The sequence below is a fragment of the Pinus tabuliformis genome, chromosome 9 (assembly GCF_031772625.1).
Source record: "Pinus tabuliformis cultivar Carrire ecotype Pingquan chromosome 9, CPIR1, whole genome shotgun sequence".
In the NCBI taxonomy this organism is placed as follows: Eukaryota; Viridiplantae; Streptophyta; class Pinopsida; order Pinales; family Pinaceae; genus Pinus; species Pinus tabuliformis.
In genome coordinates this window covers 1192736263-1192752970 of record NC_142307.1, presented here as the reverse complement: position 1 = coordinate 1192752970, position 16708 = coordinate 1192736263, and positions in this window count along the sequence as shown.

Sequence of the window (16708 nt, the reverse complement as noted above, 5' to 3'; positions counted from 1 at the left end):
GTTGATGTATGTATGAGTCATTGGTGATAGGAAGGTCAAACTCACATAGTTGAGTTATAGAGTCATGTTATTCTTTTGATTCATATCTCTGTAGACTCGACATGTACTCAAGGGGAGCATGAACAGCATAATGTATATCAAAGGAGGAAAGTTACTTGGTCCACCCTTTTCCCTTGATGTCAAAGGGGGAGAGTATTTTGGTGTTAGTATTTTGGTGTTGCATGTTATCTCTAACAGTTTCTACAGCTTGCAGTAATCAACACCATCATGGTTGCCATCAAGTCCAAAGGGGGAGATTGTTGGCATTATGATACAAGTGTTGTCCTTGATGGAAACTCACTCACAGGTCAATTCAATTTTGGTAAAAGGAAACTCACAGTACAACAGGTATATTCAGAGGTAACAGGATAGTGGTACAGAAGAACAGGAAGATGGAACTAAGGTCTACTGATCAGAATAAAGAAGGTAAAGGAAAAGGCTGATGAAAAGCAATTTAAGAAGTATACGCAAGTCCACTTAGTCAAAACAGCATATACATGCTGGTCCACAAAACAAAAAGAGCGTATACGTATAACACACTCCCACAGGAAGAAAAATGCGTACATGTTGGAAAACCTAGGTTTTGGTTCGAGGTATTTGATCCGTGGTATTGACCCTAGGTATTTGGTCTGAGATATTTGGTCTGTGGTATTGACCCTAGGTATTTGGTCCAAGTTATTAACAAAGGATCTAAGTATATAAGAAGGAGAAGATCAAGGGCTAAGGACCGAAGTAATGAATATCTTATGAAGGGTTTTGTGCAAGTGTATGGGTTTCTAAGGAATACTTCTATCTGAAGTATATTTTATGTTGCAGGGGCTATATTTGTAATTTGATCTAAAATACTTTGTGCACCTTGAATTCAATATTGGATCAGGATCATAAGACTTGAAATGACTTATTATTAAATGATCTGATATTGTGCTAGATTTGATTATGCACACCTATTTTATTCTTTAAATATCGTGATCTGGGTTTGTCTGAAGTCCAGAGGTGCAGCGAAGTTATGAAGTAAGTATATACAGATATGTACACTGGTTCGTTTTGGAGAAGGTGCGTATACACACTGGTTCGACTCTTCCAAGTAGCGTATGCAAAAGAAAAGCTTGATGTTCAAGGATGATTGATCTATCAGATCAGTGTTGTTGTTTTACTATTGTCTATCAATGAAGTCTTCTTAGATCTGAATGTAAAACTGAATGAATAAGGAGTTTGATATTTGATAGATTGATTGTATAAGTGAGAAGAAGTGATCTTTGTTGCTACCTGTGTAAAGCTCTGTAAGTTGACAGTAGATGTTCAGTATATTGCTAGTTGGTACAGACTTGATTCAAAAGTTTATGTTTGCAGTAGCTTTGGAGGTATACGCAGGTTTGATTAACAGAAGTAGCGTATACACGCAGTTTGGGTTCAGCCAAGTAGCGTATACAGTCTGATGCATGGTTTCTGAGGTTACAGCTGGTTCTGAATGATGATGCAGGTTTCTGGGTTTAGCACAATGTTCTGGTGTCAGTGATCTGATTGTTCAGATTAACTGAATGTTGGTTGATGTAGTTTAAGTTTAAAAGTTTTTGATGGGTCCAGTATGAAAATTGGATGAAACGTGGCCTTCAAATTGTGGTGTTGTGTTCCAAGAGTATCCAATCTGAAAATTCATGAAACGTGGTCCCTAGAGGAAGAAAGAAGGTCATAGCCTTCTGTAGGTCAGCGCCTACGTACTAGTAAACAAATTGGCTAGTACAAGAGCTAGGGGGTTGCAGCTCCATTCCAGTAGAAGCTGGAAAACAAGAGAAGGTTGTAGCCTTCTGCAGGTGGGTGACTACATACTGGTATGAGTCTGCACTAGTACAAGATTGTAAATAGATTTTATTATTATTAAAAGAAGACAGAGACGACAACAGTAGGTGGTTTTCACCCACATTGGGTTTCCACCTTAAATCTTGGTGTTCATGTGTGTTGCTTATGTGTGATGCTTTATTCTATTTTTACTACACTGTCTAATATGTTACTGATGCACTGGTTTAATATCAACACATGATAAATTGTCTAAATCACAAGTTCTCTGGATATACGCTGGTTTCTCTAATCACAGTTGTATGTACACTCTAGTTCACTTCACTGAAGTAGCATATATAAATCTGTTTGGGAAATAAAATTATTGATCTGATAATACTGATTCACCCCCCCCCCCCTTCACAGTATTATTTCCAACAAACTTGTCATCTATCTGGCCTAGAGATGCTCCTATGGCTTTGCGAGAGGCATCAGTATGTATATGGAAAGGAAGGGCCCAATTTGGGCCTTGAAGAATAGGTGCAGTGGTCAACTGGTCCTTCAGGGTGTCCAAGGCCTCTTGACAACTTTTTGACCATAAAATTCAGAGTCTTTGGCCAACAACCCAAATAAAGGAGAAGCTAACTTGCTGAAGTCTTTTATAAACCTCCGATAGTATCCATCTAAACCTAGAAAACTCTTGACATCTCTCTACTTTTGCGGAGGTGGGACCCACTGGATGATGGATTTCTTATTTGAGTCCACCTACAGTCCTTTCTGGGATATTGAATGACCTAGAATAGTCCCTACAGTCATCAAGAACTCACATTTTTTGGGACTAAGGGACATGTTCATTTCAATGCATTTGTTCAGCACCTTACCTAAGTTGGACATAGCCTCCTGGAAATCACACCCATAGGGTGTAAAACCATCCATATAAATTTCTACTGCATCATGGACTAGCGCAACAAAGATACTTAGGACCGCTCTCTGGAAAGTGGCAGGGGAATTGCATAGGCCAAAATGAAGGACCCTATAAAATAAAGTACCCCAAGGACAAGTGACGGTGGTTTTATCCTAGTCTTCCGGGCTGATTTGGATTTGATTGTACCCATTGAACCCACCTAGGAAAGAGAAAAACGTTTTCCCTACCAAGCCATCTAGCACTTGGTCAATGAAAGGTAGAGGGAAATGGTCCTTCTTTGTTGCTTTGTTTAACTCTCTGTAATCAACGCAAATCCTCCACTTCCCATTTTTCTTTGGAACCAACAAAAAAGGAGAGACCCACTCACTACCTGAGATAGGGTAAATGAATCCTGCATATAACAACTTTGGCAGTTCTTCTTTGACTATATCCTTGAGAGCTGAATTCATTCTCCTTTGGGGTGTTGGACTGGTTTGGAACCTTCTTTGATATAAATGTGGTGAGTACACACCGAGGGGTGCACTCCCTTCATTTCCTTGTGACTCCAAGCAAAGGAATCCATATGTTCCTTTAGCATGTTGCACAACTTTTCTTCTTGGTGTACTGAAAGAGATGGGTTGATTTTCAAAGTTCTCTCAGGGCCGAATTCTATGGTTTTGACATGGGTAGGGTTTGAATTAGCTAACCATAGATCAATCTGATGGTTTTTCTGGGTTTCCTTTACTACTTCCTCTAAGGAAAATGTGTTTGGAGTTGGACTTTGGAGTATGTGCTCAGTCAAATCATCTTCATCCGGTTGTCGTCCTCCCATGGTTGTTTCTAAGGTATAGAGTTGCGCTGAGTAGACTTCATTTCTTCCTCCTCTTTGATGAGCCCCATCATTGGGTAACTATATGGACCTTCATTCACCTCCTAGATTAGTCAAATCAACTATTCTCACAACTTATTACATGTTTCGATTATATTTTGTTTAATGAGATGAGTCCAAGTGAGACATTATGCCTAGTGGACTAATGTTTATAAATGTAGGATTGTTAGAGAAAATCAGGGAATTTTGGCAAGATTAAAGGATGAAACTCGAATGGGACAAGGAAGAGAGATTTTAGGAGGTAAATCCTCCTCATTTACTCCTCCCTCATTCGAATATTCCTCCATTAATCACACTAGCTCGGAGTACAAGCAGCCAAGTCATGAAGATCAAAAGGCAGTTGAGCAAGTGATAGTCAAAGAGTTAGTTCATCTCAAGTTTGGGAGTCAAGCCTCCCTAGATTTAAGGAAGTCGTTGGATACTTCATTTGTATAAATAAAGAGGCCTATAGACTCATTATGATTCGAATTTTTGTTGTAAAAACACTAGTTATTTTTGAGCTCCAAACTTGTGGAAGACATTGCTATGTAATTTTCTGTTTTGATAATGAGAATGAGATTTTTCATGATCAAGTACTAAGTTAACTCAGAGGGATGAAGCTCTTGGGTTAGGGCCAAACCCTAGCAGCCATGACTCCTCTTCTTGAATCTATATGCTTAGATTAGTTTCATAAATTCATAGTTAAATTGTCCTTAGAAGTATTTCATTGCAAGTAGTGTAGATTTGATTAGATTGTTTATTAGCTTGCTTCCATTTGTGCTTTACTTCAGCAATAGGTTAGAAGGGATAAAAGGAACACCAAGAAGCTTTCAATAGGTGTCTTGGCCTCACTTCCTCCTTCAGGGATCATGTTTTGAGGAAAGGACCCCGATGCAGCCCCAAAAAAACGGATTTCTACTTTCTCATAGAATTTAGAATTTACTGTACTTGAACTAGCATTTGATCAGTTTGCAAGTGTAGGATTTAATTACCATTTCATCCATTTTCAGTATTACAAGTAGATATCATTAGTGACTTCATATTATTCTGCAAATTTTCCTAATGCATGAAGTAGACAGCTAGCTTATTAAACTCTGTTTTTCTAGCTCATTGAAATTCTTCTTGTTTACATGATTTTTGGGAAAATATCATTGTTTGATGCAGTGTAGGTGTTTCAGAAGTAGAGAAAGATTTCATAGCAAGAAAACTCCTCCCAACTTCATCCATCCATAATCATTCCTTGCTTTCACTAAGAACTTCACCAATTTCATCATTTTACATGGAAACTTCTCCAAGCATGTTGAGCAAATCCAACCATCTCCCAACCTTGGTTTTGATTTATGAGTGATCCTAGGCATTTTCTCACTCCATTCCATCCACCAACCACCTTCCCTAAGCCTTCCATCACCTCCAGCGCCCATCGCTTTGCTCTCCGTTGTATCCTGTAGAAATATAGGGAATCCTGTAGGTTTTTAGGACATCCTGTAGGTTTTCCTGTAGTGGCCTATTTTGAGGCCAAATTGAAGGAAAACCTCCAAGAAGCCACACAAGGTCACCTAAGGGTCTCCCAAACCTTCCAACCATCCACTGGCATCCCTAAGCCACCTACGACATCACCAAAAGAGATTAGCTTTCACACTTGTTTTTCCATAAAAAGAATAAAAAGAAAAAACATATATATTTCAGTCCTCTACATGCATAGTAGTGATGTTTGATGTTTTGAAATTTCATGCTTAGGACGGTAGCTTTTCATACATGTTAGCTTGGAATTCTTGTAAAGCATAGTTTCTCAACAAGTAGTTAGGAAATGGTGTGTTTTTAGCATTGGATTTCAGTCCTTTTCCTTATTGCAGTATACAAGCTTTCTCCTAGAGTAGATTTCTCTTTCTTTCATCAGTAATCAGGCTTCTTCTGAATCCATAGAAGTTTGGCTTAAAAACCCTAGTGGTCTCTCTCTAGCAAAACAGTGACAAAATGCAGAACCATCACTTTTACTTGTGTATACTACACTGTCACCTCCAAGTTGGTACAAACCTCAAGTTGATAAAGTAAAGATGGTAGCCCCAAGAGTTGTAGCATTCTTGCTGCAATACTAGTGCTCATCAATTTTTTGGCATCGTTGCCGAGGAGGTGTCTGAGTAATATGTGATTACTACTTTCTTTCTTCCATTTCTTATTTCTAATATTCTACTAGTAGTTTCATTTCTACAAAAGTAATTTAGTTTGCTTCCTTTTCCATTCTGTATTCTTTGATTTCCTTTCCATTCTGCAAGTAAGATTTCAATCAAGTAGTTAATTTTTCATTCAGTCAGTAGTTTTCATTCAGTCTTCAATTTCAGTTCTGCAATTATTTTCAAAGTTTGAGAAAACAAAAACACAACAAAAACATTTTTTTTCATGCCTCGTAGGAATTGGGATAACTTAGGGAAATTTTTGCCAAACACCCCCACTGCTTCAAACAACCAACCTTCCCTCTTCTTCGGTGGCTATGAACTGGAGGAGCCCTTAGTTGAGAAACCAGACATATTTGAAGAACCTACAAGGGAAGAAGAAGAAGAACTCATTCCTACTGAACCAATCGCTGAAAACAGAAATGACAGAGGAAATAGAGAAAGAGTTGAGGGTACCTTCCCCATCAGGGAAACCAATGGGAATACTAAGATGAAAAATATAAGCCCATCTACCCTTTCTCATTTCCATGGCTTAACCTCAGAAGATCCAAACACTTTCTTATTTGAGTTTGTTGTCATATGTCGAACCTTTGACTACACCAATGATGAGCAGAAGTTGAAACTGTTTCCATCCACTCTCAAGGATGCAACTTTGCGTTGGTTCATGGGTTTACCTGGAGATAGAATCACAACTTGGGCTCATATGCAACAAGCCTTCAACAACAAGTATGGAGCCTAATGTAGGTCTAAAGACACTAAATAGGAAATTTTTAGGATGACCTTAGGGCATGATGAATCCCTAGAGGATTATGAAGAAAGATTACAACTTAGCTACAAGAGGGTGAGGTGCACACTTGACCCTGAGTCACTAAAATTGGTCCTTCTTAAAGGAGTAAGGGAAGATATTCTGGACATCCTGAACTTGTTAGCAGGAGGGGATATCTACCAGTTACCCTATGAGGATACCAAGACTGTCTTTAGAAACCATTCTAAGGCAGCTAGGAAAAAGGGTAGGGTTAGTCAACCTATGGTCAATCCATCCTCTTCCAATTCATCAATCAAGGGTGAAATTGGAAACATGCTAGAGGATTTCAAGAGTGAGATGATGCAAACACTTTCCCTACAGATGGATGCTATGCACAGTAAGAGAAAGAAGGAGGAAACGGAGAGTGCCTTGGCCATTTTCTGTCCTAGATGCACCAGGAGGCACCCTAGGAACAAATGTCCATTGAATTCTATTGAAATCTGCCCTGTCTGTGAAGAAAACCACTCCACAGACAAGTGCCCTTCTCTCCCTGGATTAAAAGGGTTATATCAAGGAGCTAAAGGGGTAACTGAATAGATCTGTTACATAAACCAATGGAAACCTCATGGACCATAACCTCAGTGGAATGCATCGCCCCAGGGGTGGAGGCCCCCATACAACAATGCTCCATCTTTATTGCCTTCACCACCTGCCCAACCACATATTTTACACTCTGTTCCACCTAAACAACCCCAGATGCCTACCCAGCCAAATCTGAACCCGAACAATAGACAGGCACAACAAGTATACAGTGGAGAGACATCCTATCCAGCTTATGTTGTGGAAATTCAGGGAATCAACCTGAGATCTAGGAGAGTACTCCCAGACAACCAACCTATACCTCCACCTAGGGAGGTTGAGGAGGAAAGAGATGAAATCATGCCTATAATAAATCCACCACCCTTTCCTGATAGGTTATCCCATCCACTCCAGCCTACCCCAGAAGAGATTGAACTTTTGGGAGAATTGAAAAACATATGTGTCAAAATTCCACTTCTCCAAGTTATTAAGGATGTACCTATTTACAACAAGTTGATTAAGGAGAAGTGATTCAAGCATCCAGGGAGGCGAAGAAGAGATGCCCCTACCATTAATGTCATTAGACAGTTTTCCGACTTAATGCTGGGGTTGGTAATCTATCCAAAGTATTTGGACCCCAGAATCCCTAAGTAGATGTGCACATCAATGACACCATTTTACCACACACTTTGATCGATCTTAGGGCTGCCATTAATGTGATGAACAAGGACATCATGCTCAAGCTCAATCTCCAAGGTTCATTGAGAAAGACACAACAGTTCTACAACTTGCAGACCGCTTCATAATGACCCCTGAGGGGGTTGTGGAGGATGTGATGGTCTTCATTGACTCTTGGGGGTACCCTACAAATTTCCTAGTTCTCCAGCCTAAGTCTAAGCTTACTGGTTACCCTCTCATCCTTGGGAGGCCCTAGTTAGCCACTATCGATGCCTACATTAGCTGTAGGGCTAGAAATATGACCATAAAAAATGGGCATATGTCCAAGCAGTGAGTCATATACCCTCTTGCTCAGCCATCTCTAGAACATGACTTGTCTTTATGGCTAGAAGAGGAGGAGGAAGATGAAGTTTATTCTGCCCAACTCTATACCTTAGAAACAACCATGGGAGGGGGACAACAGGATGAAGATAATTTGATTGAACACATACTCCAAAGTCCAACTCCCATTATATTGTCCTTAGAAGAAGTAGTAAATGAAACCCAGAACAACCATCAGATTAATCTATGCTTAGCCGATTCCAACCCTATCCATGTCAAAACCATAGAATTTGGCCCCGAGAGAACTTTGAAAATCAACCCATCTCTTTCTGTTCAGCAAGAAGAAAAGTTGTGCAACCTACTAAAGGAACATCTGGATGCCTTTGCTTGGAGTTAAAAAGAAATCAAGGGAATGCACCCCTTGGTGTGTACTCACCACATTTATATCAAAGAAGGTTGCAAGCCAATCTGGCAACCCCAAAGGAGGATGAATCTAGCTCTTAAAGATATAGTCAAAGAAGAACTGCAAAAGCTGCTAGATGCAGGATTCATTTACCCCATCTCAGAGAGTGAGTGGGTCTCTCCTTTGGTGTTGTTTCCAAAGAAAAATGGTAAGTTGAGGGTTTGTGTCGATTACAAGGAGTTAAACAAAGCCACAAAGAAGGACCATTTCCCTCTACCTTTCATTGACCAAGTGCTAGATGGCCTAGCAGGGAAATTTTTTTTCTCTTTCCTATATGGATTGAATGGGTACAATAAAATCCAAATCAGCCTGAAAGACCAGGATAAGACCACCTTCACTTGTCCTTGGGGTACTTTCACTTATAGGGTCCTTCCTTTTGGCCCATGCAATTCTCCTGCCACTTTCCAAAGAGCAATCCTGAGTATCTTTGTTGAATTAGTCCATGATGCAGTAGAGATTTATATGGATGATTTTACACCTTATGGATGTGATTTCCAGGAGGCTCTGTCCAACTTAGGTAAGGTGTTGCAGAAATGAATTGAGATGAACCTGTCTCTTAGTCCCGAAAAATGTGAATTCTTGATGACTGCAGGGACTATGCTAGATCATCAATATCTCAGCAAGGATTGCAGGTGGACCCAAACAAAATAGCTATCATCCAAAGGGTCCCACCTCCTCAAAAGCAGAGAGATGTCAAAAGTTTCCTAGGGTTAGCTGGATACTACCGAAGGTTTATAAAAGACTTCAGCAAGTTGGCTTCTCCTTTATTTGGGTTGTTGGCCAAAGACTTTGAGTTTGTATGGTCAAAAAGTTGTCAAGAGGCATTGGACACCCTGAAGGACAAGTTAACCACTGCAGCGATTCTTCGAGGCCCAAATTGGGCCCTTAATTTTCATATACATGCTGATGCCTCACACAAAGTCATAGGAGCAGCCCTAGGCCAGATAGATGAAAATTTTCCTTATGCCATTTACTTTATTAGTAAGAATCTGTCAAAGGCTGAGATGAACTACATAGTGACCAAAAAGGAGCTCCTAGCTATTGTGCATTCATTGAACAAATTTATGCATTATATTATAGGCTATCAAAAATCTGTACATACTAACCATGCTGAAATTAAATATTTAATGAATAAACCTAATGTGAATGCTCAGATAATTAGATGGTTACTTTTATTATAGCAGTTTGATCTAAATATTGTTGATAAGCCTGGAAAGTAAAATGTTGTTGCAGATTTTTTGTCCATATTAACTTTGCCTACAGGTGAGGAGGGAATGGTTGATGATCAGTTACTGGATGAGCACTTATTCTCCATTTCAGTTCTCTCTCCATGGTTTGCTGACATAGCAAACTATTTGGTATCTGCACAGTTCCCACCGAATTTTTCCTCCAAAGAGAAAAAAAAGATTGTGAGGAAGAGCGCCCCCTTCACTTGGATTGGGGGCAACCTCTTCAAGCTAGGCCCGGATCAAATTCTGAGAAGGTGTGTCAAGGAGGAGGAAGTCTTTGACATCCTTCTGACCTATCATGATGGGCCTTGTGGAGGTCACTTTGTAGCAAAGAGGACAACATTTAAAGTGTTACAAGCTCATTATTATTGGCCCACTCTTCATCAGGATGCGAAAAGATATACTAGTGAGTGTGATCAGTGCCAAAGGATGGGAAATCCTACTCCAAGAGATGAAATGCCTATGAAACCTCAAGTGAATTTCAAGCCATTTGACAAGTGGGGCATGGACTTCATTGGACCTATTGACCCTCCTTCCAAGAAAAAGCAATATATCATTGTATGCATTGACTCTCTGACTAAGTGGGCTAAAACCAAGGCAATCAAGGCAGCAACAGAGGATAAGGTGGTTGAGTTCTTAAGGGGGAATTTATTTTACAAGTTTGGGTACCCTAGAGAACTGGTCATTGATCAAGGTAGCTAGTTTACCTCCAACATGATTAAAGACTTGCTAAGCCAGCACAAGATCAAGCATAGAACCTCCACTCCCTATCACCCACAAGCTAATGGGCAAGTGAAGGTGACCAACAGAGCACTAAAGGGCATCTTGGCCAAAGTAGTTAGTATCAGCAGGAAAGATTGGGCAAATAGACTAGTTGAGGCCACCTGGGCCTATAATACCACCTGGAAGACCACCACTAGATTCACACCCTATGAGCTGGTTTATGGGAAAAAGGCCCTGCTATCCATTGAGTTTGAGTATAATAAATTTAGGATGGCAACCCAACTAGATCTATATCTCAGAAGTGCACAAAAAGAGAGATTTCTCCAGTTGAATGGTTTAGATGAGTTCAGAATGTAGGCCCTCCTACACAAAGAGGTAACTCAAATTTAGAGGAAGATTTAGCATGATAAGAACATCAAGGATAAGCAATTTGAAGAAGGTGATTGGGTTTTGTTATATGATTCCAGATATAAAGAATTTAAGGGCAAGTTAAGGACAAGATGGTTAGGGCCTTATGTTATAGAGAGATGTCATGATAATGGTTCAGTGTAGATCAGAACCATAGATGTAGAGGCCATTCCTTTACTTGTTAATGGGAAAAAATTGAAAGTTTACAAAATTCCATTGTCAAAGCAAGAGTTCATTGATGGTATCAATAAAACAGTGATGGTGGTGGAGCAAGCCTCAGTTCTTGCCTCATCAAGTCACTGAGTAAAAGAGAAAAAATAAGGAGACTTAGGTGAAAACCTCCATGAGGTGCCTGAGTCCCACTATTGGGTTGAAAACCTCTTGGGGTGGCCCAATGGTATCAAAAAAAGAAGAAGAGAGAAATAGAAAGATCTATGGGTGAAAAAATCTCTTGAGGCACCCAAGGCAAGAAACTAGGATGAAAAGATCTTGGAGGCAAACTAGTTGTTTTCAAAAGAAAAAAAGAGAAAAAAAAAAATCATGAAAAATTGTTTGCAGGTGAGCAGGAGGACGATCAAAGAGCAAAGGAGAATCAAAAGGGACCTATTCCACTCATATTTTTATTTCTCCATTCATTATCCTTAATCATTCCACCATTCCTTTCATTTTTCCACTCATTTGCCTTAGTTTGCAAGGGTACTGTGTTTTCTACAGGATTCCTTGTAAACCGATAGGATCCCCTGAAAACCTACAGGATGATCCTGTAGGAATTACAGTAGCTTGGGAATCCTAAAGGAAGTAACCCTAGGGAAAGGAAATGACCTACACATGTCAAAAAAATAAAAATTCCTACATCACCACTTCATTACCATACCTCTCTCCACCTTAATCACCCCTGCATTCATCATTAAAAAAAATCAGTTTTCAAAAAAACAAATTACAATCTTAAAAAAAAACACAAAGAAAAAAGATGAGATAAAGAGAAAAGGGGAACAACACCTAAAGGTTATTTCTCATTAGTTACACACCCCTAGACCTCCTCTCTGTCCATGGTCATCATTATCAAGTCCCAGTAGTAGAAATGATTAAAAATTTTGAGGGAGAAGCAGCTACAGACATCTTGTAGGAAATCCTGTAGCAGCCTATCCCAGAGAATAAAAATCATGAGTTGCAACAAGTTTCTAGCATGAATATCCAAGGGTAGAAGAAGCTCCAGAGCAGCACCAGAACCATCATCTTCAACACCAGGTACCTGCACATCAAGGAAATCATCAAAGGACCATAAAATAAAATAAAAAGGAAGGAGAGATCACATGCAGCCAACATACAACAAAAACCTCATTTCTTCAACAAATTGCAGCAAGGTATTGTTACCACAGGTAAGTATCTCGCTTCACTCTCTCATTTTCATAATGTAATCAAAAGATGTAAAGGTTGTGAACGAGTTGGTTTATAAGCGAAAGGTGGCCAGTTAACTTGGCCACCTTCGTTCAGTCAGCGAGGACAAAATAGTTAGTCCTCACACACGTGGCAGCAGTCAAGTCAAAGAAAAGGAGGATGAGGTCGAAAGAAGTTAAGACTACAGATGCCTAAAGTGAGAGTTGATTACAAGGTGAAAGGAATGATGATGTGGTAGTGGGGACCAACGGTCCAAAAATAGAAATTCGTACCTCGGCTTCCAGCACACCACCTCACTCAACTCGACCATAAGAGGAAAAACACGTTGATCCCCATGCACTCATGCATTCATCTTCTTGAGTGTTAATGGGAAAAGTGTCTATTCAGAACGACCCTATCCCACTAAGGTGTGATAGTGACCTTAGAAAAAAACAGAGAAAACTACTTTTGTATTCTTCTTTATGAACTATAAACAAAGAGGAATAGGATGAACCAACCTGTGTCTTGCGCTAGTCCTTTGATCCAATCTCTCTCTTCTTTGACAGCTTCCAGCTACCTGCTTCCTTACTTGCCCAGCTTCACCAAGTTCCTGTAAGATCACAGAAGAAGAAAACTACCCAAAGACATGGATTTATATTCATAAATAGCTTAGGATCAGATTTAAGCTAAACATACAAATGTAACAAACATCAATGATACACAAGCATGTAGGAGAAACTCAAATAGTTTTATTGATATAACAAGAAGATCCTGGAGGAGTTACAACCGATGATTCCTGATCCAGCATCAACCTCCCAGCAAAGAAGCCCCTCTTCACCTCCAACAAAGCATAAATCACCCAATACTCTGATATCTATCTCAAAACCAACAGCAATTCTTTGCAATGTCCAAAATTCCAGCCTCTGGATCTCTGGGATGAGGGATCCATATATAGATGTATGCAAGGAGGATGAGTCAGCTTATGATTTGACTAGTGGCTTCTCTCTGTCAGTTCTTACTTCCACTTGGAGACTGAGAGCCTCTTACTCATCCTTGGTCGAACTCAGTGAGGCAAGTGTCATTGGAGAAGATTCTAGAAGCTTCCATTGTCTTTCCACCTCGCGAAATGGCACTGCCATTTGTCATTTCCCGCTCAACGCACCCTGCTAGTGCATTTAGGTGCATTGCAATGCACCTAGCTAGTGTATTTGGGTGCTATGCAACGCAGCTAGCCAGTGGAGCAGCTGAAATGATCCTGATTTGACTTATTCTGAGCAGTTTCTGGTGGAGAACTTCTGGGAGAAGCTGTAATTTGTTGACCTTGTTCCTTTAGGGGTCGAAACAACACTTTTAGGGACTTAGGATCCCTTGGTTTATGGACATTTCATGCTTAGATCTGTAAGGCACAAAAATGTCTATAACAGTTGCCCCCTAAAGTATGAGGCCGTTTATCGGGTGAAATGCTTTATTAGGAGGATCCGAAGTTCTTTCAATGCTGGGAGGAGACCTGTAATAAGATACAATACAATACATTATCTTCATACTGTTTTCATGATCTAGCTGAGGCGGGCATTCCCATGCTCAGCTTTATAAATTCATTTTCGTGTACATAGGACAGACAATCGTCTGATGGTATACTGATGATTATGATAGAGCCATCATCCTTTTGGTAGGATGATTATCTGTGCTGCAATGTTGTACATTTCAATGTCTTTATTTTCCTGAATATATATCGCAGCCCGGATGGATGAAACTAGATCTAGGGTCTTCAATCTCGTCCGATCTTCACTCGAAGTACAAGTCGATCCATGTGAGAGATGTTTTGAAGTCGAACATGGAAAGACATCACTTGATTACCAGTCAATGATGTAAATTGTTAACAAGCGCGAGAGGAATCACCGATAATGATGATGACCCTCAAGGTACTGCAGTACAATTCACGTGGTGTGAATAAAGGACTTGGTGTCGAACACCACGCAAAATCTTTCGGTCGAAGGTCATTGATGTATACCTGTCGCCGGAAGTGAGAAACTTGCCATTGAGGCATGCAAGCTTCAAAGTACTGAATGGGGTGTTCCTAGATCAACTTCTTGGATAATGAGCTGATGTCGACAAGAAGCGATCCGTCAAAGGAGGGCCTTAATGAATCCCACATCAATGACACGGAACGGAGCAAATGATTTTGATGGAGGTGAAAAAAATCTGATGATATATGGTTCAGGATGGCGGTCATGAAAGAGTGAAGTATAATGTATGGTAGTGGATGGGACACAGGTGACTTCTCTGGATGACTTCTCTTGAACATGTCGGCGACACTTATGTGATGGATTGGTAGCATTTACCCCAAATGTGGATGGTATGGCGTGACCATGGTGATGTGACCGGTGAATGAAACAACCCAACCCGACTCGGACACGGAGTGGAAGTGTCATGTTCAAGAGCGACTTGCTACCAATAAAGATTCTTTGAGTTTTCTTCCCAGTTTTTCCCCACTCATTGCTGACCAGTACCTATTTATTTTTGTCAAGCTTGAGGAGGATAACATATGCTTGTTCTATAATTTTCCCTTCGGGCAAACCCATCGCTATGTTTTAACGAGCCTAGCGATAGTGAAACTCGTTCTCGTCTAAAGACAAGTTTGTCGCTATTAATCTTTTTAACGAATTTAAAGACAAAGATAACTCGGTCCTTTTCATTTTTAGAGAGTCTGAAAAGGTACGTAAAGGCAACTCCAAAATTCCTTTTTCATCATCTAATCCCTTAAGTCCGAAAAAGTATAAAACAATATAGAAGGGATGAATTTTCGATAGTTTTAACGAGCCGAACAAAACAAGCGCTCGATCTTTTTGTGCAATAATCCCTCAGGTCCAAAAAGATTAAAATCTAGAGGAGGGATAGCACTTCCCGTCACTTTAACGAGCTGGAAGGCCAAAACTCGACAATCTTTTCATATTTTACGAGTCAGTTGAAAAGAGCTTAAAGAAGACTCGTCTTTTGAGGAACGAGTGATAAAATGGGTAGCAACTGATTCCAGGTAAGGGTTGGAATTTTCCAATCACGGCAGTGTCACAAGGATGGCTAATGAAATCACTCTTCATAGCTGTTCCTCAAAATGGGTAAACAATCAAATGGAGGTGAATGATCGGCCAATGAAAAAGTGGAGGTGACGGTGCAAACACGACCAACGCTTTAATGGCTAAAGTACTACATTCACGGTGGTTATTTACCGGGGAATAGTTCATTTTTTAATGAGCTTAAACGTGGGTGGAAACATTTGCTCATGTCTTATGTTTATTTTTTAACGAGCTTGAACTATGTGCTAAAACTTCTCGATGTGGGTTTATTTTTTAACGAGCTTGAACCCTGCAGTAACACTGCTCGTGATAAGTTTGCATGCCCCCAGCATAATAACGCAAATCGAGGAGGTGCATGCCCCCCAAGCTTCATTGCATTCAACTCGGTGGTTGGAATGAAGGTTTACCTTTGAGATTTGGAAAGGGGATTTGTTTCATTTTTTAATGAGGTTGACACAGTAAAAGAACTATCCTCAAGACTCCTTGTTTCATTTTTTAACGAGGTTGACACAAGATAAGAACCGTCCTCGGAATCCAAATCCATTAGATATAGAAGATTTCATATTCCACTGTGGCCATTTCCGCCAGATTACTTGGAGGCGGTAGGGCAAAAGTACCCATTAAGGCAGGGTCTTTTAGGAGACCTACTCCGATATTTTGGAGCGAATGATTGCTTCCATGGATCATTGGAATGGTTTCCGTAACTTGTGAACTGTTGGGGAGAAATGTTTGTTGGTCGATGATTGTAATTCCTCCTTGGAAGGGAAATGCAATCTTCCTGAAGTAGGTCGACACAACTGCGGCCATTGCATATATCCAGGGCCTACCCAGTAGGATGTTGTAATCAAGGTTTCTGTCGATTACTTCAACATCAATTTCTACTGTTTTACCCCCCAGTTCAACCTGCAAGTTACTTAAAATCACGTATGGAGTGTATGATCGTCCATCAAATGCTTTTAACATTGTTGACGATCGCGACAAGGGTGGTGACCCTAAATTTTTCCAGCAACTCATCGACATAATACATGTGGATGCCCCCTCATCAATAATTGTTCGATGAACAGTTTTGTTGAGGGCTTTCACTTGAATAAGGAAAGCTAGTTGAGCTGGTAACTGAGGGTCATATCCTTTATGATTAAAGGCCACAAGATTGGAATCCATTGGGTCAATCCCACCTATTGCTGATAATAAAGCTTGCTCTTGGGAGAGGCAATTTTGCGGTACCTCAAGTGTCGACATAGCGGACGGTGATTGGGCCAGGTCCTCTATTATATTATAATTTTGTGCTATTTTTGCACGAGGATTAAATGTCGATTTGTGTACTACTCCCTTTGGCGACTTTATCATTTGTTCAGG